Source organism: Arachis stenosperma, chromosome 6, assembly GCF_014773155.1.
Source record: "Arachis stenosperma cultivar V10309 chromosome 6, arast.V10309.gnm1.PFL2, whole genome shotgun sequence".
NCBI lineage: Eukaryota > Viridiplantae > Streptophyta > Magnoliopsida > Fabales > Fabaceae > Arachis > Arachis stenosperma.
This window is the reverse complement of record NC_080382.1, coordinates 34,286,502-34,310,800: the sequence shown is the minus strand read 5'-3', so window position 1 is coordinate 34,310,800 and position 24,299 is coordinate 34,286,502.

Sequence of the window (24,299 nt, the reverse complement as noted above, 5' to 3'; positions counted from 1 at the left end):
AAGTCCCCCACAAGTACATCAACCTCTTCTATTTATACCACTCCCAAAACTTCTTCAGAGATCTTCAATTTGGGTTAGCAATGTGGGCTTTCTCATTGTTGAATTCTTGGCTCAATTGGAGGTGTTTTGGCCTTTGTGATGAATAGGGGAAGTAGAGCAAGTTGGCACCAATTCTGGCCCATTGATGGGCGTTGTTGGCAATAACTCAGGCCTTAGTGCACGTTGGCAACGTGCATGCCAATTTCCTGGAAGTGAGTTTGAGACTTGGGCGTTGCTAGCCCAAGTTGTTGCAAACAACTTGCTCTTCCTCTTCTTGGCCTTACTTTCATGCTAAATGTAGCCCAGAATTTGAGTGTCAACCTTCAGCTTCAATATAGACTATTATACATCATTGGAAAGCTCTTGATGTCTATTTTCTAATGCCACTGGAATCACCTCAATTGGACTTTCCTAGCTCAAGTTATGGCTCCTCAAAGAAGGTAAGGTCAAGCTGCCAAGTTGTTGCCAAGTTGTTGTGAATAACGCACCCTCAACCCCAAGTTAGCAACGTGCTCGAGCATCACTCTCCCAAGGCAAGGACTTGAGGCTGGCGTTGTTGCAAAACACGCCCCCTTTGTGCACGTTGGCAACGTGCTCGATCCCACATCCAAGGATCATCTCTAGCTCCCTTGAATTTCATTTCATGTTCTTGTTTTTAGGGCCTAAAGATGACTCTGGTTTGGCTTCAATTTTGTGCTCCACCATGGACTATTATATATGGTTGGAAAGCTCTGAATGTTAGCTTTCCAACGCAACTGAAAGTACTCAATTTGGATCTCTGTAGCTCAAGATATCTTCCATTGAAGTGGCCATGTTCAGGCTGCCTTGTTTTGGTAAGTTGGCGTTGGCAACGCCCATCTAGCGTTGGCAACGTGAGTGGTGCGGCATTTGGGCGTTTGGAACGCGGTTGGTGCGCCATTGGGCGTTTAGCAGCCTGGTTGGTGCGCCATTGGGCGTTTGGCAGCCTGGTTGGTGCGCCATTGGGCGTTTGGCAGCCTGGTTGGTGCGCCATTGGGCGTTTGGCAACTTGGCTGGCACCAAAACTTGGTGCCTAGCCAAGCTTTCTTGTGTGGCGTTGGCAACGCCATTCTTGAGTTGGCAACGCCAGCTCCTTTTCTTCCAGGGCTCCATTTGTTGCTTGGTTGTGTGGCGTTGGCAACGCCCATCTTGAGTTGGCAACGCCAGCTCCTTTTCTTCCAGGGCCAAGCTTGATTGTTTGGCGTTGTTAGCCTGCGTTGTCCTCAAAAACGCCCCTCATTTCTAGGCTGGCAACGTGCTCGAGGCTCCAAATCCAGGGCCAAGTTCCTTGTGTGGGCGTTGGCAGCGCCAGCTTCAAGTTGGCAACGCCAACTTTGCTTCCTCCAGGGCCAAGTTCCTTGCTTGTGTCTTGTGTGTGGCGTTGGCAACTTGGTTCTAGAGTTGGCAACGCCAACCTTGCTTCCAGGGCCAAGTTCCTTGTGTGTGAGCGTTGGTAACTTGGTTCTAGAGTTGGCAACGCCAACTTTGCTTCCAGGGTTGCCAAGCTTGCTTGGTGGTTGTGTGTGGCGTTGGCAACGCCAATCTCAAGTTGGCAACGCCAACTTCTTGCCTTGGTTGCCTCCAGGACCAAGCTTGCCTTGTGTTGTGGAGTTGGCAACGCCAATCCCAAGTTGGCAACGCCAACTTCTTGCCTTGGTTGCCTCCTGGACCAAGCTTGCCTTGTGTTGTGGAGTTGGCAACGCCAATCCCAAGTTGGCAACGCCAACTTCTTGCCTTGGTTGCCTCCTTCTTGCTTCCATGCTTCCTTGTTTCATCACCTATCATCAACAAGGGAGATAGCTTCAAAGTCTTACCAATTCAAGCAATAAATTTCATGAGATTCATTCATACTCATTCATATATGCATTCCTTAAATCATTTGCATGAATTTGGCTAGAATTAACATGTTCCTTGATATCATCATGCATGGAAACAAAACTCATAAAAGGACTTGTTTATTTAGAGAAAATGAGTGAATTTAAACTAAAACTAACTAAACTAACTAACTAATAATGCAAATATGCATTTGCATCACAACACCAAACTTAAAGTATTGCTTGTCCTCAAGCAAAATATAAAGGACTTTGTCACAAGAATTTAAGATGTAAGACTTGAATGTTCTCCCAGAGAGTAATTTCTCATTGAGCATGTTATCCTCACTTGTGTGGTCATAATTTATTGTAATTGAACACAACTATTCAACTTTTTCAATTAAAATGCTTGCTTCACTACTAAATTGGTTAACTTCACTAGACTTCTTTCACACCTTAGCACATAATCCTTGAACCAATTTTTTTCTGCTTATTTCTTTTTCCTTCTTTTTTTTCTTTCCCTTTTTCTTTCAATTAAGCTCGAAATCTTGTCTTAAGGCGGCTCTTTAGCATAAGCTTTCAATCAACAATCCCAAACCAGTTGGTTCAAGTTGTTAAGTGTTGAGACACTCTTAAAGATTTACTCACTCAAGCCTCTTTCCTTAACACATTCAGTCACAGGCATATAACATTGAAATTTTGTTTGGATAGTGGTGTCCAGCACCTCTTTGGGTTGCTAAATGTTCTGTTATAGAGCTACTCTTGATTGTGGGTTTTCAATCGATAATCCCGAGTTAGTTAACTCAAGTTACCGGGTGATGAAGCACCCCTCGGATTTACTAGCCCGAGTATGTCTCTTAACATCAATCACCACAGACACATATCCAACTTTTGTCATTGATGCCTAGCCTTTCATTCTTTGTATTCTATTTTCTTTATTGTCAAGGTTATTTGTGCTTTTACTGATAAAGCCCTTGTGATCCTTAACCAAACTAGTCTTGTATTAGCAAGCATTCTTTTGAATTTCTTGAACATTGCTTCTTTCACAATAAATATACTAGCACTTTTCTTATGGGACAACATGATCCTTTTTAAGCTAGATTTCTCTCTGTTCTTGCTCAAACTACATCTTTTATTCCAATGACAAGTAAAAATATTAAAGACAAGCAACTATTCCAAATCTGTGAGTGGTGATGCATGGAATGGGCAACATAAAAGATAATGCTTCAAAAAGAAAAAAAAAATATTGCATCCTAGAAGGTATACCATATTTCAGACATACATCTTCTTTATTTAAAACATAAAGAAACATAAAGAAAAAATAAAGGAACTTCACCACCTTTAGTCTTCATGTCCCTTTTCCTTTGCTTGATTCTCCTTGCTTTCCTTTGCCCTTTGGATCTTGTTCTTTTTGCTTCTTAGCTCTCCTTGTTGCTTTGTTGTTGAATCTCCCTTTGGATCTTCTTTCTTTTTGCTCCTCCTTTCCCCTTGTTGTTGTGTCGTTGCATCCCTCTCTTCTCTTTGCCAAATTCCTGAGCTTATCATTGTCTCCTGTAGCCTCTGTTGATTGAATCTCACCCTTGCTAGTTCTTGCTGTTCAAATATCTTCCGAGCCTCATTAAAACATTTGATTTGTGGGTTGATCAATGGGGGTGTGGAACAGAGGTAACTAAGCTTTTCTTGGGTGCATATGTCATAGTCAAGTCTGTCCTTGTGCCTGGCTTCCTTGAACATTCTGTTTTCATTGAAATCTCTGTAGAGTGTTTCATGTCTAGCATCCAACCTATGGAGAAGTTCTCTTTGCTGAGCTTGCTCTATCCTTAGTTGAGCTTGTTCTTGTATCACTTTCTCCATGGCTTTTTCATGTTCCATAGCTGAATTGTTGATGGCTTCTTGCATCTTGGCATATTGTTCTTGTTGCAACTCCATCATGTGTGTTTGGTACTCATTTTGTTGGTTCATCCATTGAACTTGAACCCCTCTTTGTTGATCCATCAATTGCCAAAGGTCCCTTTGTTGTTGTGCTTGTTCCTCTTGGCTTCTTTGAATTTGTGAATATTGCCCAGAAATCCCTTCCAAGGCGGCTTGGAGTTGGTTCATGTTCAAGGTGTGGGATTCATCCATTTCTTGAGGCTCCTCCTCTTGTCTTACTTCTTTTCTTTTCTTCCTTCTTGCTAAAGGTTGCCTTTCCAATTGGGTTGTGGTGATGAACTCCAACCTTTATTTGGTAAGAGGTTTTCCAATAGAGACCAAATCAGTTTCTTCAAATTCTCCCAGAGGCACTCCAGCTTCTTCACATAGGCGCAGAATAGTACTAGGGTATCCTAGCCAGCTGTCCTGTTTGACCTTTTGAGCTATTTCAATGATGTTCTTGGCTATAATGTCTCCAACATTGATTTCCCCTCCTTTCATTATGCAATGGATCATTATAGCTCTATTCACCGTTACCTCAGAGTTATTTGAAGTAGAGATCAATGACCTCCTCACTATGTCATGCCATCCTTTTGCTTGAGGTATGAGATCACCTCTCCGAAGTTTGAGTGGTCGGCCATGTGAATCCAATACCCAATCAGTGCCTATTCTGCACAAGTCACTCACCATATCCACATATCTTGGGTCATTTTCAACCCTTTCTTCATAGCTAGGTCGTTTGAACTGTTTGTGCTTGACCCTTAGCACCCTATTGATGGTGTCCGGGCTAAAATCAACATCCACACCTCTTACATAGCTCATGTATGGTTCTTCATCATCATATTCTCTTATCACATTAGTGAAGAACTCATGGATGAGAAGCATGCTTATTTCTTGAGGTTGGTCACAGAGAAGCTCCCATCCCCTTTTTCTGATTATTTTTTGTATCTCACGGTATTCATCTTTTTTAAGCTTGAATGGTAGCTCTGGAACAACATCTTTGCTTGACATCCAACTAAAAATTCGCTCATTGTGTTTGGATTTGAATCTTCTTTGATCAAATTCATCTTCTCTCCTATCCCTTGATGATGAGGCCATTGAGATTCACTTGCAAGATTAAATCTCCCCAACACCAAACTTAGATGAATGCTTGTCCTCAAGCACAAGGAAAATGATTGTGAATGAGAAAGATATGGGATAAGCACGGTGACTTAGAGAAGGTAGAAAATGATGGTGCAGGAGATTGAGTGTTTCGGTTATGTGAGAGATGTGATGCTTCAAGAGTTTTTTGTTGGGTAAAGATGAGGTTCAAGGTTAGAATTTGTGAAACATGGAGTAGGTTGGAGGTTGAGTATGAGTTCGGCTAGTGAAGTGAAAGTTGGTGGGTAGAAGAATGAATGATGAATGAATATGGTTGAAGTATTTAAAGTAAAAGTTGGTGGGAAGACATTTAAGGCTCGGTCATGGCATGCTTCCTTGTGCATAATGCATGTTGATTTCTTTTTCCCCATGCACAAAGTTTAAAATTCATGTGACTACCCTTCCTTATGTATCCGTGATCTTTCTTCAAGATTCCCCATCATTTCTTTCCTTCTTTCATTATATGCTTCCAAGATTCCCCATCACTTCTTTCTTTCTTTCCTGCAACAAAATGCCAAAGGCTTGAGATTCTTAAAGTGACATTAATGGCTAAAAACTTATGATTATGTTCCTATACAAAATTGACTAAATTAGATTCTCTAATCTAATTTTTTTTAGCATTAATAATGCAAGTAAAGACACCAAACTTAGTTTGTGACTAAGTGTTCTATGGAATTAATTCCAAAGATAGCCACATCAAACTTAGTAATTTACCTACATTAAATGCCTTTTTTTTTTCTCACGTTTTTTTTTATTTTATTTTATAACTAAAGTAGATGACAAAACTTTCATAGCTTAGCATTTTCGTGTATGTATGGACACCAAACTTAGTTTGTGGCTAAGTGTTATAGAACACACATTTGCCATTACTTCAAGATTGGCCACACCAAACTTAGTGCCTTGCATACACCATGTACTAGTCTACTTGATCATTATTGGTTACTAAAACATGAAATTAAAAGACTCCCTGTGCATGGGTTGCCTCCCATGAAGCGCTTTGTTTATTGTCCTTAGCTCGACATTGCAGCTTCTTTGCTCATGTTAAGAGTTGCACACTCTCTTCCTTGCTCCAAGGGCCACCAAAATAGTGCTTCACCCTATGTCCATTGACTGTGAAGGTTTGTTTTGAGGCTTCATCAAGCAATTCAACATAGCCATGAGGTGATACTTTGGTGATGGTGTATGGACCAGTCCATCTAGACCTCAGCTTCCCAGGGAAGATCTTCAATCTTGAATTGAATAATAACACCTTTTGGCCTGGTTCAAATGTTCTTTGAGAGATCCTCTTATCATGCCATCTCTTTGCTCTCTCCTTGTATATTTTGGCATTGTCATATGCCTCCAATCTGAACTCCTCAAGCTCATTGAGTTGTAGCAACCTCTTCTCTCCTGCTGCTTGAGCATCTAGATTTAGAAGTTTGGTGGCCCAGAAAGCCTTATGTTCAAGCTCTACAGGGAGGTGGCATGCCTTTCCATACACCAATTGAAAGGGAGATTTTCCTATGGGTGTCTTGAAGGCTGTCCTATATGCCCAAAGTGCATCATCTAGCTTCCTAACCCAATCCTTTCTTGTTGTTCCCACAGTTTTCTCCAAGATCCTTTTTAGCTCTCTGTTAGCAAGTTCAGCTTGTCCATTGGTTTGTGGGTGATATGGGGTAGCTACTTTGTGTGTAACACCATACTTGTGGAGTAAGGAATTGAGTTGCTTGTTGCAAAAGTGGCTTCCCCCATCACTTATAAGCCCTTTGGGTACTCCAAATCTTGTGAAGATGTTCTTCTTGAGGAATTGCAAGACCACGTTGGTATCACATGTGGTGGTGGCTATTGCTTCTACCCATTTGGAGACATACTCTACTGCTACCAGGATGTATTTGAACGTGTAGGATGGAGGAAAAGGTCCCATGAAATCTATTCCCCACAAATCAAAGAGTTCCACTTCCAAAATGAACTTTTGGGGCATCTCATTTTTCTTTGACAAACCCCCTGCTCTTTGACATTCATTGCATTGGCTCACAAACTCCCTAGCATCCTTGAAGATTGAAGGCCAATAGAAACCACTTTGAAGGACCTTAGCAGCAGTTCTTTCAGCTCCAAAATGACCACCATAACTAGAGTTGTGACAATGCCATAGTATGTTCTTCATCTCATTTTCTGGCACACATCTTCTTATCATTCCGTCTGGGCATCTTTTGAACAAGAATGGTTCGTCCCAAAAGAAGAACCTAGCCTCATGCAACAGCTTCTTCACTTGTTGTCTTGTGTACTCTTGTGGGATGATTCTTCCTGCCTTGTAGTTGGCCATGTCTGCAAACCATGGGACATGTTGAATGTGCAAGAGATGTTCATCTGGAAACTCTTCATTTATTGATGGAAGGTTGTCTTGGCATTCATCTTGTGGCACCCTTGATAAGTGATCAGCAACTTGATTTTCACTGCCCTTTCTATCTTTGATCTCAATGTCAAACTCTTGTAGGAGTAGCACCCATCTAATTAGCCTTGGTTTGGCATCCTGTTTTGACATAAGATACTTAATGGCAGCATGGTCAGTATACACTAAGACTTTAGATCCAATCAAATATTGTCTAAACTTATCAAAGGCATACACCACAGCTAGTAGCTCTTTCTCTGTTGGTGTAGTTCTTTTGAGCTTCATTCAACACCTTACTTGCATAGTAGATAACATGAAGCTTCTTTTCCTTCCTTTGCCCCAACACAGCGCCAATTGCAAGGTTGCTTGCATCACACATGAGTTCAAAAGGTAGTCCCCAAGTTGGGGGTGTGATGATTGGTGCTGTGGTGAGCTTAGCCTTTAGAGTTTCAAAAGCATGCTTGCATTCATCATCAAAGATAAAAGGATTTTCTACCACCAGCAAATTGCTTAGTGGCTTTGCTATTTTGGAAAAATCTTTGATGAATCTCCTATAAAATCCAGCATGTCCTAAGAACTTCTAACAGCTTTCACACTAGTTGGCAAAGGAAGTTTTTCTATAATTTCTACTTTTGCCTTGTCAACTTCTATACCTTTCTTGAAATTTTGTGACCAAGAACAATGCCTTCGGGTACCATGAAATGGCATTTTTCCCAATTAAAAACTAAGTTTGTTTCTTGGCATCTTTTCAAGACTAAGGTAAGATGGTGCAAGCAAGTATTGAATGAATCACCAAAAACAGAGAAATCATCCATAAAGACTTCAATGAATTTTTCTACCATGTCTGAGAAGATTGAAAGCATGCATCTTTGAAAGGTAGCTGGGGCATTGCAAAGTCCAAATGGCATCCTCCGGTATGCAAAGACTCCAAAGGGACAAGTGAAGGAAGTCTTCTCTTGATCCATGGGGTCAACCACTATCTGATTATACCCAGAATATCCATCAAGAAAACAATAATAAGCATGGCCAGCCAACCTTTCAAGCATCTGATCAATGAAAGGTAGAGGAAAGTGGTCTTTTCTTGTTGCATCATTCAACCTCCTATAGTCTATGCACATCCTCCACCCTGTCACTGTTCGTGTTGGGATAAGCTCATTCTTCTCATTAACAATGACAGTCATGCCTCCTTTCTTAGGTACTACTTGCACTGGACTGACCCATGGGCTGTCAGATATAGGGTAGATGATCCCAGCCTTGCACAACTTCAGGACTTCCTTTTGAACAACCTCCTTCATTGTGGGATTCAATCTTCTTTGAGGTTGTACCACAGGTTTGGAGTTCTCCTCTAAGAGTATCTTGTGCATGCATATGGCAGGGCTTATGCCCTTCAAGTCATCAATGGTCCACCCCAAAGCCTCTTTGTGAGTTCTCAAAACCACAAGGAGCTTTTCTTCTTCCTCTGCATTCAATGTGGAATTGATGATCACTGGGAAGCTGTCTTTCTCACCAAGGAATGCATATTTAAGATGAGGGGGTAGTGGTTTCAACTCTTGTTGTGGTGCCTCTTCTTTGGTAGCTTCACTTGGTTCCTTTGATGCTTCCAACGTATTTTCTTCTTGTCCCTTGATGTTATGGACTTCCTCTTGTTGCATTTGATGGTTTGTGTTAAGCACTTCTTCAACCAAAGAGTCCACTACATCAATCCTCATGCAATTTTCTTTCTCAACAGGGTGTTGCATTGCTTTGAAGACATTTATGGTCATTTGTTCATCATGCACCCTGAAGATCATCTCTCCCTTTTCCACATCAATGATTGTTCTAGCTGTAGCCAAAAAGGGTCTACCAAGAATGACTGAATTGTTTCCCTCTTCATCCATATCTAGGACCACAAAATCAGCTGGGAATATGAAATTTCCCACCTTCACCAAGAGGTTCTCAACTACTCCATTTGGCACTTTGATGGATCTGTCAGCAAGTTGGAGTGACATCCTTGTGGGTTTGAGCTCTTCAATCATCATTTTCTTCATCATGGTAAGGGGCATTAAGTTAATGCTTGCTCCCAGGTCACAAAGTGATTTGTCAACAGCCATGCTCCCAATCGTGCAAGGTATGAGAAAGTTGCCAGGGTCTTTAAGTTTTGGAGGTAACCCTTGTTGAATGATGGCACTACACTCTTGATTGAGAACCACGGTTTCTTTTTCTTGCCAACTCCTCTTCTTGGTGATCAACTCCTTAAGAAACTTTGCATACAATGGCATCTGTTCTAGAGCCTCTGCCAATGGGATGTTGATTTCAAGTTTCTTGAAGATCTCTAAAAACCTTGGGAATTGTTGGTCCTTTGCTCCTTTGTGTATCCTAGTTGGGTATGGAAGCTTGGGTACATAAGCTTTCACTCCTTCATTTTTGTTTTCTTTTTGTGGATTCATACTTTCCTTGCCATCACGGTTGCCTTCTTGACTTGGTGGATCGCCTTGTGGCTTGACAACCTCTTTGCCTTTGTTAGATGTTGAAGCCTTTTCTCCATCTTGCCTCTCCACTGTGTCTTGCTCTTTGGGTTTTGTTGCTTCTTTATTTGAACTTTCACCAACTACCTTGCCACTCCTTAACTGCAAAGCCTTACATTCTTCTCTTGGGTTGGTATTGTGTCACTTGGGAGGACATGGGTTGGTTTCTCGGCTTGTTTGGCTAGTTGTCCCACTTGTCTCTCAATGTTCTTCATAGTGACCGCTTGTTCTTGTTGTCCCTTAGCTAAAGCTTGAGTGGTTTGAGCAAGTGCTTGCAAGGTTGCTTCCAGACTTGAGATTCTGGCCTCATGATGGTCAATTGGAGGTATGATGGGGGTTGATTGTTGTTGGAAGTTGTTGGGTGGATTAGTGTGGTAATTTTGTGAGTTGGATGTTGGTGCAGAGAAGTTTTTTGGTGGGTTTGTGAGTTATGATGGGGGTGTTGATATGTGTTTTGTGTTTTTCTATATTGGTTAGTGTTGTTGGTATGGTGATTTTGGTTGTTTGTGTTACGGGTGTGATTGTGGTTGTTGTTCTTTTGCCAATGGTTTTCTCCCCACTTTAAATTGGGATGATTCTTCCAAGATGAGTTGTATGTATCACCATGGAATTCCTCCTGAGAATTTGAAGTATTCTGCATGTATTGAACTTGTTCTTGTGGTTGTTCAACCGTGGTTCCTTCACCTTGGTTCCATTCAAGTGATGGTTGATTTGTTGTGTTCACTGATGCAAGTTGCATACCATCCATTCTCTTTGTTATCATCTCCATTTGTTGTTGGATTTGTTGGTGCATTAACTTATTTTGTGCCAAGATAGCATCAACACCTTCAAGCTCCATTACACCTTTCTTTGGGGGTGGATTGTGTTGCCTCTCTGATGAGTAATAATATTGATTGTTTGCCACAATCTCAATGAGGTTTTGAGCCTCCTCAGCAGTTTTCATCATGTTGAGTGATCCTCCTGATGAGTAGTCTAGTCCCTTCCTTGCTTCTAAGCTTAAGCCTTCATAGAAGTTTTGGAGCTTAACCCAATCACTAAACATGTCTGGGGGACATCTTCTCATTAGTGCCTTATATCTTTCCCAGGCTTCGTACAATGACTCCCCTTCCATTTGCCTAAAAGTCTGAACCTCTGTCTTCAACTTGATGACCTTTTGAGGTGGGTAGAATTTTGCTAGAAATTTGCCCATCACTTCATTCCAATCATTGAGGCTTTCCTTGGGGAATGATTCTAGCCATTGAGTGGCTTTATCCCTCAAGGAGAATGGAAATAGCAACAACTTGTAGACATCTGGATGCACTCCATTTGTCTTCACTGTATTGCATATCCTCAGAAAAACAGAGAGATGTTGATTTGGGTCTTCAAGAGGTCCCCCTCCATAAGAGCAATTGTTCTGTACCAAAGTGATGAGCTGAGGTTTTAGCTCAAAGTTATTGGCCTGAACATTTGGTGTAGCAATGCTGCTCCCACAATGTCTTGGATCAGGGATAGTATATGAGGATAACACCCTTCTAGCGTGTCCACCATTATTGTTGACCCCTCCAGGAGGGTTGTGCATCTCATCCTCCATGACTTGATCTTCTCCCTCTGATTCCTCTGACCCTTCTTCACCAACTATGAACTTTCCTCTTTCTGCTCTCCTTAACCTTCGGCGGGTTCTCTCGTCCTCAATATCACGTCTACTTGTTCCTGACATACACAAACAGAATCAAAATCACAAGTGAAATATTCTAGAACTAGAGTGGAATTGGAGTTAGTGAAACAAAGTATCAAACAGTTAGTGGGCTTAGCAAAAACACAATAAAAATGCTTAATCTAAACCACCTTTCACTTAATCATTGTCAATCTAACCAATCCCCGGCAACGGCGCCAAAAACTTGATACGTGAAAATTTAGAATTTCACGTACAACCGGCAAGTATACCGGGTCGTATCAAGTAGTAAAACTCACTTAGAGTGAGGTCGATCCCACGAGGATTGGTAGATTAAGCAACTTTAGTTAAATGGTAAATTTAGTCAAGCAAACATGGTTTTGATTTTATGAGCATTGTGACTTTTGAACATAATTGCAGGAATTTAAATGGCAAGGAATTCAAAGAACGGGAATATAGAAATAAAATGAAAGTAAATAACTGAAACTTAAAATGCAAGAAACTTAAATGACATCAAAGATAAATTGCAAGGAATTAAAGGTTGCAGAAATTTAAAGAGCATAAGAGCAAGAAATAAGAAACAGAATGTAAATGACAAGAATAATAAATTGCAAGAATGTAGAAGGGAATTGGGTAATGGGTTTTCAAACACTAAGAACAAAAGAAATGAGAATTAATGATGGAGAAGATCATTAGGGATCAGAGATGTTAGTTTTCATGAATTGATGTTAGTCAAATTCCTCTCAATCATGGGTATAGATCTATGGCAAGTGGGTGATTGAACCCCAATCTCTTGGTGATTCAATCTCTCTCAACATAGCCAATTGCCACTCTCGTGATCTAATTGTTCATGAGAAGAGATGAAGCTCATATATTATCCAGCCACACAATTTCTATAATCTCAACCAAGGAGAGTTACATCTCACATACTAACCAAGGTATATTGATTAAAGAAATCATGAAAGGATGAACTCTAAACTGAATTATGTGGCTCATTCCTCAAATTCACCACATAATTCATGTAGATTAACCCCTCTCTCGATGGTGGTTGAATCTATGAAGAGCAAGAGTTCCCTCTTTAGATCAACCACTAGAATTGAGGAGGAATGATGGGTTCATCAATCCATTCCAACAAACAGAGCTCCTCCCCCTAATGAAAGTGGGGTTTAGTGAGTCATTGCTCCAAATTCAACAACAATTGCCATAAACAAGAATTAAACTAAGTGTAAAGGAAGAAGAAGAAGAATGAAGTGCTTAAAACTTGAAAATGAAGAAGAGAAATTCCAATAGAAAACCAAAGATGAGCTTTCCGGGAGAGTACCCGGAAGTTCTTACAAAGCCAAGTAAAAGTGCTAAAAGTGAAAAAGATGCTAAGTGTTAAAAAGTAATCAAAAGTGTAAAAGTCCCCCACAAGTACATCAACCTCTTCTATTTATACCACTCCCAAAACTTCTTCAGAGATCTTCAATTTGGGTTAGCAATGTGGGCTTTCTCATTGTTGAATTCTTGGCTCAATTGGAGGTGTTTTGGCCTTTGTGATGAATAGGGGAAGTAGAGCAAGTTGGCACCAATTCTGGCCCATTGATGGGCGTTGTTGGCAATAACTCAGGCCTTAGTGCACGTTGGCAACGTGCATGCCAATTTCCTGGAAGTGAGTTTGAGACTTGGGCGTTGCTAGCCCAAGTTGTTGCAAACAACTTGCTCTTCCTCTTCTTGGCCTTACTTTCATGCTAAATGTAGCCCAGAATTTGAGTGTCAACCTTCAGCTTCAATATGGACTATTATACATCATTGGAAAGCTCTTGATGTCTATTTTCTAATGCCACTGGAATCACCTCAATTGGACTTTCCTAGCTCAAGTTATGGCTCCTCAAAGAAGGTAAGGTCAAGCTGCCAAGTTGTTGCCAAGTTGTTGTGAATAACGCACCCTCAACCCCAAGTTAGCAACGTGCTCGAGCATCACTCTCCCAAGGCAAGGACTTGAGGCTGGCGTTGTTGCAAAACACGCCCCCTTTGTGCACGTTGGCAACGTGCTCGATCCCACATCCAAGGATCATCTCTAGCTCCCTTGAATTTCATTTCATGTTCTTGTTTTTAGGGCCTAAAGATGACTCTGGTTTGGCTTCAATTTTGTGCTCCACCATGGACTATTATATATGGTTGGAAAGCTCTGAATGTTAGCTTTCCAACGCAACTGGAAGTACTCAATTTGGATCTCTGTAGCTCAAGATATCTTCCATTGAAGTGGCCATGTTCAGGCTGCTTTGTTTTGGTAAGTTGGCGTTGGCAACGCCCATCTAGCGTTGGCAACGTGAGTGGTGCGGCATTTGGGCGTTTGGAACGCGGTTGGTGCGCCATTGGGCGTTTAGCAGCCTGGTTGGTGCGCCATTGGGCGTTTGGCAGCCTGGTTGGTGCGCCATTGGGCGTTTGGCAGCCTGGTTGGTGCGCCATTGGGCGTTTGGCAACTTGGCTGGCACCAAAACTTGGTGCCTAGCCAAGCTTTCTTGTGTGGCGTTGGCAACGCCATTCTTGAGTTGGCAACGCCAGCTCCTTTTCTTCCAGGGCTCCATTTGTTGCTTGGTTGTGTGGCGTTGGCAACGCCCATCTTGAGTTGGCAACGCCAGCTCCTTTTCTTCCAGGGCCAAGCTTGATTGTTTGGCGTTGTTAGCCTGCGTTGTCCTCAAAAACGCCCCTCATTTCTAGGCTGGCAACGTGCTCGAGGCTCCAAATCCAGGGCCAAGTTCCTTGTGTGGGCGTTGGCAGCGCCAGCTTCAAGTTGGCAACGCCAACTTTGCTTCCTCCAGGGCCAAGTTCCTTGCTTGTGTCTTGTGTGTGGCGTTGGCAACTTGGTTCTAGAGTTGGCAACGCCAACCTTGCTTCCAGGGCCAAGTTCCTTGTGTGGGCGTTGGCAGCGCTAGCTTCAAGTTGGCAACGCCAACTTTGCTTCCTCCAGGGCCAAGTTCCTTGCTTGTGTCTTGTGTGTGGCGTTGGCAACTTGGTTCTAGAGTTGGCAACGCCAACTTTGCTTCCAGGGTTGCCAAGCTTGCTTGGTGTGGTTGTGTGTGGCGTTGGCAACGCCAATCTCAAGTTGGCAACGCCAACTTCTTGCCTTGGTTGCCTCCAGGACCAAGCTTGCCTTGTGTTGTGGAGTTGGCAACGCCAATCCCAAGTTGGCAACGCCAACTTCTTGCCTTGGTTGCCTCCTGGACCAAGCTTGCCTTGTGTTGTGGAGTTGGCAACGCCAATCCCAAGTTGGCAACACCAACTTCTTGCCTTGGTTGCCTCCTTCTTGCTTCCATGCTTCCTTGTTTCATCACCTATCATCAACAAGGGAGATAGCTTCAAAGTCTTACCAATTCAAGCAATAAATTTCATGAGATTCATTCATACTCATTCATATATGCATTCCTTAAATCATTTGCATGAATTTGGCTAGAATTAACATGTTCCTTGATATCATCATGCATGGAAACAAAACTCATAAAATGACTTGTTTATTTAGAGAAAATGAGTGAATTTAAACTAAAACTAACTAAACTAACTAACTAATAATGCAAATATGCATTTGCATCACGATTCCCATGGAGTTGGGGGAGCCGAGCCCAAAGTGCTAAAGAGGAGTTTTGAAACATACGACATAGTTCTGTGACGCAATGATGTGGGCCTACCGATCCCTGGAGAAGGGAAAATGGCAGCTAACTGGGAAGGCCCGTACAGGGTAAAAGAGGTAGTCGTCAACGTAGCTTACAAGTGGTAATGATTGGACGGAAGAGAGGTGCCTAGAACGTGGAATGCGGTAAATTTAAAGAGGCTCTACTCTTACAAGCCTAAAGCAGGCCCGACGACCAGTCGGGTCCTCGATCTAGTAATACCCATTTTTGTTTAACTGTTTACTTGTCCCATGTTTGTTTGGATTGTCACTTAGTATGCTCTAATTACTCTTTGTTTAAATTTTTAATCATTACTCTCTTATTTTTGACTTGCTGTTGTTTTACCTTGCTGCTTATTAAATTTTTGACATAACGGGACCTCAGGACTCATCACCCTGGGAGCCAATAAGATTACGACTACTATTTGACGGCTATCGAAGTAAAGGCCATAGAATTTAAGCTGTTAATAACAGCCACAAGCTGGCTTTAAAGTTAATCGTTTGATAAACAAAACGGTAAATAGTTTACACAAACTACCAAGATGTTCAAAACATACAAAGCCAAAACGGCCCAAAAAGTACAAGTAAATACACGTCATTTCTTCGGGAGGTCGACAATCTTACCATCCTGGATGGTCTTGAAAGCACCAATAGCAGAGACGCCAAAATCTAGAACCAGCAATTTCACCTGTGCTTTAATCGCTTATTCGGTGCCCCCGATAGCGTTCCGAGCATGCTTTACGTTTTCTTTATTCTTCTTCTTGAAACTAGCAACCTCAGCCTTAGCAGCATTAGCCAATAAGACAGTGTCGTCACGTTCCTTCTCCAATTCCTTTACCCGACCCCAAGCAGCATTGAGCTGGTTCTCCAAAGTAAGCTCCTGCTTAGTGAGCCGAGCAACTGTCTTGTCAGAGGTCTTCACTTTCTCCTCAGAAGCAGCCAGTTGGGTCTTCACTGATTCCACCTCCTCTTTTAACTTATCCATGGACTTAACAGCCACTTAGAGTTTGACGTCAAGAGTTCGAGCGCCAACCAAGACGGGTTCTGCCTTTCTCGCTATTGCGGTAGCCTGGAGCAGGATGCGGTATACCCACTTGGCCTGGGCAGCGAGATCCCCACCGTGGAAGAACTCTTTGGTACCCGGCAGGAGTTAGGCATCAATGAAATTCCCAGCATCAAAATTTCTCTCCATCATGGTAAGACTCCCTCCGGGCAAGAGGTCAATTTCCATTTCCTTGGGTTGTCAACAATGGCGACCTCAGGACCGACCTCCTCCTTCAGGGTATCCTCAGTCGGAGGAATCAAACCGACAATCGTACTAACGACCTCCCCCTGAATGGGCTATGATTGGACCTCGGGATTGGGGAAGCCTGGTGCATTGGTTGTGGGAGTGGTGGAGCTATCATTACTATTCCCGGGGAGGAAGTAAGCCATCAAATTGTCAAGTCCTTGGTCATGCCTTTGTAAGTCACCTTCATGGAGACATTAGCCCCAGCACCAAAGCTCCAATAGGTCGGGATACGGTGCTCTCCCTCCAAGGTCAGCCAAAACGGGTGCTGTCCTTCGGCGGGTCGTACCTTAAAATATTACTCTCTAAAGCTGTGATAGGAATCTTAGAACAACCTGAAGATCTATCTACCCTGTGCCCCCCAAAATGACATGTATCCCTTTTTGTGTCTCCCTTCTTTGGAGGGGTTCGTCAAAACAAAGAACCATAGAAACACTTCTACCGAGACCGACAACTCCAAATACTCACACACCATCTCAAAGCATCGGATAGAGGCCTAGCTGTTCGGATGTAATTGTGACGGCGCCACATCACACCAGTTTAGAAGCTCCATCTGAGAGGGGAGAAGGGGATACGAACCCCCAAGTTGGAAAACATCGATTTATAAAGACAGATCTAGTCAGGGACTCGGGAGGTGTTTAAATTTATATGACACATATTCTTTCTCAGTCCTCAGGAATGAACACATCATATTGGTTTTCCTCGGGACCTCCCCCGCAGAGCTGGTCGAATTGACAAAATTCTGTGAGCTCCTCCAGGGTCATTGATAGAGGACTAGAGCGGGTTCGGAATTTATCTCAAAATAAGATTAGCGTTGTAAGTATAGTTTCAAGCCCAACAATTGACCAATAACAAATTCAATTTTAAAGATGTCACGATCAAACCACAATTAACCGAGAGTATTTAGTCTCTCGGGCCGTTCTCCCTATGAACTAATGCTAATGAGCACACACAATTTTGGTTGTGAGAAAGCAAAGGGATTTTCAATGATTGAAGTAACAAATAAAGAGATAAAAGAACGAGACAAAATTACAATTAATAAACTGATAAAGGAATAAAAGAACTAAGTGTGTAATATAAACAAGTAAAGCTATAAAGTGATGAAAAAGGTGATTCAAAACATAAATGAAACCTTGACTTAGGATGAGTTATGGAATCCCTTCCTTGCCATAACCATAACTATGATAATTATGATGGATTAATCTCACTGAGTCAACCCTTAACATCGAAGGATAAGTTAAGTGAGCATAATTGTAATTAATCCACAAATCCTAACTAACTTACCAAATTAATTGGTAAAAAGCTAGTGTTAGTGGAAACAATAACAAGTAACAACCTGAGAATTATCACTAAATATTGGACATTATGGCTCTAGTAATCCATAAACTCATTTTCCCCAAGCCAAGGGGTGAAAATAATCCCATAACTAAAATTGGCATTTTATCAAACACATAGAGGGCATAAACATAAAACATGGCAAAATAGGGAAAATGATAAAAGCTATGAACCATAAATGATCAAAATCAATAAAGACAACTCAACCAAACATATAAAAGCCATCAAAACTCAAATTAAACAATTAGGAATCCAAAATTGCAAAACTATGTATATTAATGATGAGCGGATAATTTATACGCTTTTTGGCATTGTTTTTAGTATATTTTGAGTATGTTTTAGTTAGTTTTTAGTATATTTTTATTAGTTTTTAGTTAAAATTCACTCTTCTAGACTTTACTATGAGTTTGTGTGTTTTTCTGTGATTTCAGGTATTTTCTGGCTGAAATTGAGGGACCTGAGCAAAAATCTGATTCAGAGGCTGAAAAGGACTGTAGATGCTGTTGGATTCTGACCTCCCTGCACTCAAAGTGGATTTTCTGGAGCTACAGAAGCCCAATTGGCGCGCTCTCAACGGCTTTGGAAAGTAGACATCCTGGGCATTCCAGCAATGTATAATAGTCTATACTTTGCCCGAGATTTGATGGCCCAAACCTGCGTTCCAAATCATCTCAAGAATGCCCGGCGTTAAACGCCGGAACTGACACAAGAATGGGAGTTAAACGCCCAAACTGGCATAGAAGCTGGCGTTTAACTCCAAGAAAAGTCTCTACACATGAAAGCTTCAATGCTCAGCCCAAGCACACACCAAGTGGGCCCGGAAGTGGATTTTTATGTCATTTACTCATTTCTGTAAACCCTAGGCTACTAGTTCTCTACAAATAAGACATTTTGCTATTGTATTTGATATCTTTTGATCACTTTAGATCTTAGGATCATCTTTTGATCATGTTTTTATGATTGAACCCTCTTTGGGAGGCTGGCCATTCGGCCATGCCTAGACCTTGTTCTTATGTATTTTTAACGGTGGAGTTTCTACACACCATAGATTAAGGTGTGGAGCTCTGCTGTACCTCGAGTATTAATGCAATTACTATTGTTCTTCTATTCAATTCAGCTTGTTCTTATTCCAAGATATTCATTCGCACTTAAGAACTTGATGAATGTGATGATTATGTGACGCTCATCAGTATTCTCACTTATGAACGCGTGCCTGACAACCACTCCCGTTCTACAAGTAAACAAGGCTTTAGTGGATATCTCTTGGATTCCTTAATCGGAATCTTCGTGGTATAAGCTAGAATTGATGGCGGCATTCAAGAGAATCCGGAAGGTCTAAACCTTGTCTGTGGTATTCTGAGTAGGATTCAATGATTGAATGACTGTGACGAGCTTCAAACTCCTGAAGGATGGGCGTTAGTGACAGACGCAAAAGGATCAATGGATTCTATTCCAACCTGATTGAGAACCGACAGATGATTAGCCGTGCTGTGACAGGGTGCGTTGAACATTTTCACTGAGAGGACGGGATTGTAGCCACTGACAACGGTGATGCCCAACATACAGCTTGCCATGGAAAGGAGTAAGAAGGATTGGATGCAGACAGTAGGAAAGCAGAGAGACGGAAGGGACAAAGCATCTCCATACGCTTATCTGAAATTCTCACCAATGATATACATAAGTATCTCTATTCTTGTTTTATGTTTTATTCATAAATCATCCATAACCATTTGAATCTGCCTGACTGAGATTTACAAGGTGACCATAGCTTGCTTCATACCAACAATCTCCGTGGGATCGACCCTTACTCGCGTAAGGTTTATTACTTGGACGACCCAGTGCACTTGCTGGTTAGTTGTGCGAAGTTGTGATAAAGAGTTGAGATTACAATTGAGCGTACCATCTTGATGGCGCCATTGATGATCACAATTTCGTGCACCATGTTTTTGGCGTCGTTGCCGGGGAATTAAATGTCCTAACTACAGTTTCGCATTTGTTCCCTGCAATAACAGTGCCAAGTTTTGATCCGCCAACAACACCAAGTTTTTGGCGCCGTTGCTGGGGATTGTTGAGTTTGGACAACTGACGGTTCATCTTGTTGCTTAGATTAGGTATTTTTTCTTCAGAGTTCTTAAGAATGAATTCTAGTGTTTCAAGGTGATGTTCTTATCATCACCAAAGCTGATTGATTCTCATCAATTTAGCTCTTGAATGCAATGTCCTGCTGAAGCTTGGCTAGCCATGTCTAATTTCTTTAGACTGAAGCTTTAGACTAACATTGCATGATTCCTGGAATTCTCATTAAAAATTTTGATATCTTTATTTTCTCTTCCACTTAATTTTCGAAAAATCCAAAAAAATTACAAAATCATAAAAACCAAAAATATTGTATGTTTCTTGTTGAGTCTAGTGTCTCATTTTAAGTCTGGTGTCAATTGCATGTTTCTGTTCTTCTTGCATTCATTCATGTGTCTTAAGTGATCTTCAAGATGTTCTTGGTGATTTCCTTGTTCTGATCTTTAAATTTTCTTGAGTTGAGTGTTTTGTTGTTTCTCATAAGCATTCTCATTTTGTTAGTGTCAGTAGTATACAAACTGCTAAGTTTTGTGTCTTGCATGCATTGTTACTTGATTTTAGTTGCATTTTGATTATTCTTCAGCATAAAAAAATCCAAAAAATTTTTAAGTTGTGTCTTTTCAAGTCAATAATACAGAGAATTTAAGATTCAGAACATTCATCAGAGGAATTACACAGAAAAAGTTGGGCGTTCAAAACGCCCAGTGAGGAAGGAAAACTGGCGTTTAAACGCCAGCCAGGGTGCCTGGTTGGGCGTTTAACGCCCAAAAGGATAGTGCTTTGGGCGTTAAACGCCAGAATGGATACCATTCTGGGTGTTTAACGCCAGGATGGCACAAGAGGGAAGATTCTGTTTTTAATTCAAATTTTTTTCAAGTTTTCAAAATTTTTCAAAATCAAATCTTTTTCAAAACATATCTTTTCAATCAAATCTTTTTCAAAATCAATTTCTTTCCATTTTCAAAAATACTTGCTATCAATTAATTATTTGATTCAACATTTCAAGTATGTTGCCTTTTCTGTTGAGAAAGGTTTAATGTTTGAATCATATCTTTTCTTGTTAGCCAAGTCATTAATTTTTAAAATCAAATCTTTTTAAATTGTTTTTCAAATTATATCTTCTCAATCACATCTTTTTAAAACCATAACTTTTCAATCATATCTTTTTCTCACATCTTTTTCAAAATAGTTTTTAATCATATCTTTTTGATTTCTAATTTCAAAATCTTTTTCAAAAATCACTTGATTTCTTTCCCGCTTTTAGTTTTCGAAAATTATCAATCAATTTTTCAAAATGTTTTTAAAATGTTTTTAATTTATTTTCAAAAATTTCTTCCCCTCTTCTCACATCCTTCTATTTATAGACTAACACTACTCCTCAATGCACAATTCGAACTCTATCTTTCCTTGATAAAGTTCGAATTTTCTACCTCTTCCTTCTATTTTTCTTTTCCTCTGACACCTCAAGGAATCTCTATACTGTGACATAGAGGATTCCATATTTTCTTGTTCTCTTCTCTTTCATATGAGCAGGAGCAAAGACAAAAGCATTCTTGTTGAGGCTGACCCTGAACCTGAAAGGACCTTGAAGCGAAAGCTAAGAGAAGCTAAGGCACAACTCTCTGTAGAGGACCTAACAGAAATCTTCAAAGAAGAAGAACCCATGGCAGCCGAAAACAACAACAATGCCAACAATGTAAGGAAGGTGCTGGGTGACTTTACTGCACCTACTCCCGACTTCTATGGGAGAAGAATCTCTATCCCTGCCATTGGAGCAAACAACTTTGAGCTTAAGCCTCAATTAGTTTCTCTAATGCAATAGAATTGCAAGTTCCATGGACTTCCATTGGAAGATCCTCATCAGTTTTTAGCTAAATTCTTGCAAATCTATGACACTGTCAAGACTAATGGGGTTGACCCTGAGGTCTACAGACTTATGTTATTCCCTTTTGCTGTAAAAGACAGAGCTAGGATATGGTTGGACTCACAACCTAAAGAAAGCCTGAACTTTTGGGAAAAGCTAGTCAATGCCTTCTTGGCAAAGTTCTTTCCACCTCAAAAATTGAGTAAGCTTAGAGTGGAAGTCCAAACCTTCAGATAGAAGGAAGGAGAATCCCTCTATGAAGCTTGGGAAAGATACAAACAATTGATCAGAAAGTGTCTCTCTGACATGCTTTCTGAATGGAGCATCATAGGTATTTTCTATGATGGTCTGTCTGAACTGTCCAAGATGTCATTGGATAGCTCTGCTGGAGGATCTCTTCATCTGAAGAAGACGCCTACAGAAGCTCAAGAGCTCATTGAAATGGTTGCAAATAACCAATTCATGTACACTTCTGAAAGGAATCCTGTGAACAATGGGACGAATCAGAAGAAAGGAGTTCTTGATTTCTCAAAGTCTGTCTGGAATGCAAAATGCACCAGGCAGTACTAAGGACGCTTCATCTGAAGAAGAAGCTTATGATCCTGAGAACCCTTCAATGGAAGAGGTGAATTACATGGGAGAACCCTATGGAAACACCTATAATTCTTCATGGAGAAATCATCCAAATCTCTCATAGAAGGATCAACAGAGATCCCAACAAGGTTTCAACAACAATAATGGTGGAAGAAACAGGTTTAGCAATGGCAAGCCTTTTCCATCATCTTCTCAGCAACAGACAGAGAATTCTAAGCAGAGCCACTTTGACTTAGCAACCATGGTCTCTGATCTAATCAAAATCACTCAAAGTTTCATGACTGAAACAAGGTCCTCCATCAGAAACTTGGAGGCACAAGTGGGACAGCTGAGCAAGAAAATTACTGAACTCCCTCCTAGTAATCTTCCAAGCAATACAGAAGAGAATCCTAAAGGAGAATGTAAGGCCATTAACATGACCCACATGGCCGAACTAGGAGAGGAGGGAGAGGCAGTGAACGGCACTGAGGAAGACCTCAATGGACGTCCAATGGCCTCCAATGAGTTCCCTAATGAGGAACCATGGGAATCTGAGGCTCACACTGAGACCATAGAGATTCCGTTGGATTTACTTCTGCCATTCATGAGCTCTGATGAGTATTCTTCCTCTGAAGAGGATGAGTATGTCACTGAAGAGCAAGTTGCTAAATACCTTGGAGCAATCATGAAGCTAAATGACAAGTTATTTGGTAATGAGATTTGGGAGGATGAACCCCCTTTGCTCACCAAAGAACTGGATGACTTGACTAGGCAGAGATTACCTCAAAAGAGACAGGATCATGGGAAGTTTTCAATACCTTGTACCATAGGCACCATGACCTTTAAGAAGGCTCTGTGTGACCTAGGGTCAAGCATAAACCTCATGCCTCTCTCTGTAATGGAGAAGCTAGGGATCTTTGAGGTGCAAGCTGCAAGAATCTCACTAGAGAGGGCAGAAAATTCAAGAAAACAAGCTTATGGACTTGTAGAGGATGTTTTGGTAAAGGTTGAAGACGATTACATCCCTGCTGATTTCATAGTCCTAGAGACTGGGAAGTGCATGGATGAATCCATCATCCTTGGCAGACCCTTCCTAGCCACAGCAAAGGCTGTGATTGATGTGGACAGAGGAGAATTGATCATTCAAGTGAATGAAGAATCCTTTGTGTTTAAGGCTCAAGGATATCCCTCTGTCACCATGGAGAGGAAGCATGAAGAGCTTCTCTCAAAACAGAGTCAAACAGAGCCCCCACAGTCAAACTCTAAGTTTGGTGTTGGGAGGCCACAACCAAATTCTAAGTTTGGTGTTGGAAGGTTCCAACATTGCTCTGAGTATCTGTGAGGCTCCATGAGAGCCCACTTTCAAGCTACTGACATTAAAGAAGCGCTTGTTGGGAGGCAACCCAATGTTATATTTAATCTATTTTCCTTTGTTATTTCATGTTTTCTGTAGGTTGATGATCATGAGAAGTCACAAAATCAATTGAAAAAGCAAAAACAGAATGAAAAATAGAAAGAAAAATAGCACACCCTGGAGGAAGATCTTACTGGCGTTTAAACGCTAGTAAGGGCAGCAAATGGGCGTTTAACGCCCAGTCTGGCACCATTCTGGGCGTTTAACGCCAGAAAGGGACACCAGACTGGCGTTAAACACCAGGAAAGGGCAAGAAGTTGGCGTTAAACGCCAGAAGTGGGCACCAGCCCAGCGTTTAACGCCAGAATTGGCATGAAGAGCATTTTTGCTCGCCACTTGGTGCAGGGATGACTTTTCCTTGACACCTCAGGATCTGTGGACCCCACAGGATCCCCACCTACCCCACCACCCTCTCTCTTCTTCTTCACCCATTCACCAATCACCTAAACCACTCTTCCCCAAAAACCCCTCACCTATCAAATCCCATCTTTCTCTTCACCACTCACATCCATCCTTCAAAAAATGCCACCTACCTCACCATTCAAATTCAAACAATTTTCCCTTCCAAACCCACCCTCCCATAGCCGAACCCTACCCCTCTCTCCACCCCTATATAAACCCATATTCACTCTTTCATTTTCACACACCCTAAACACTA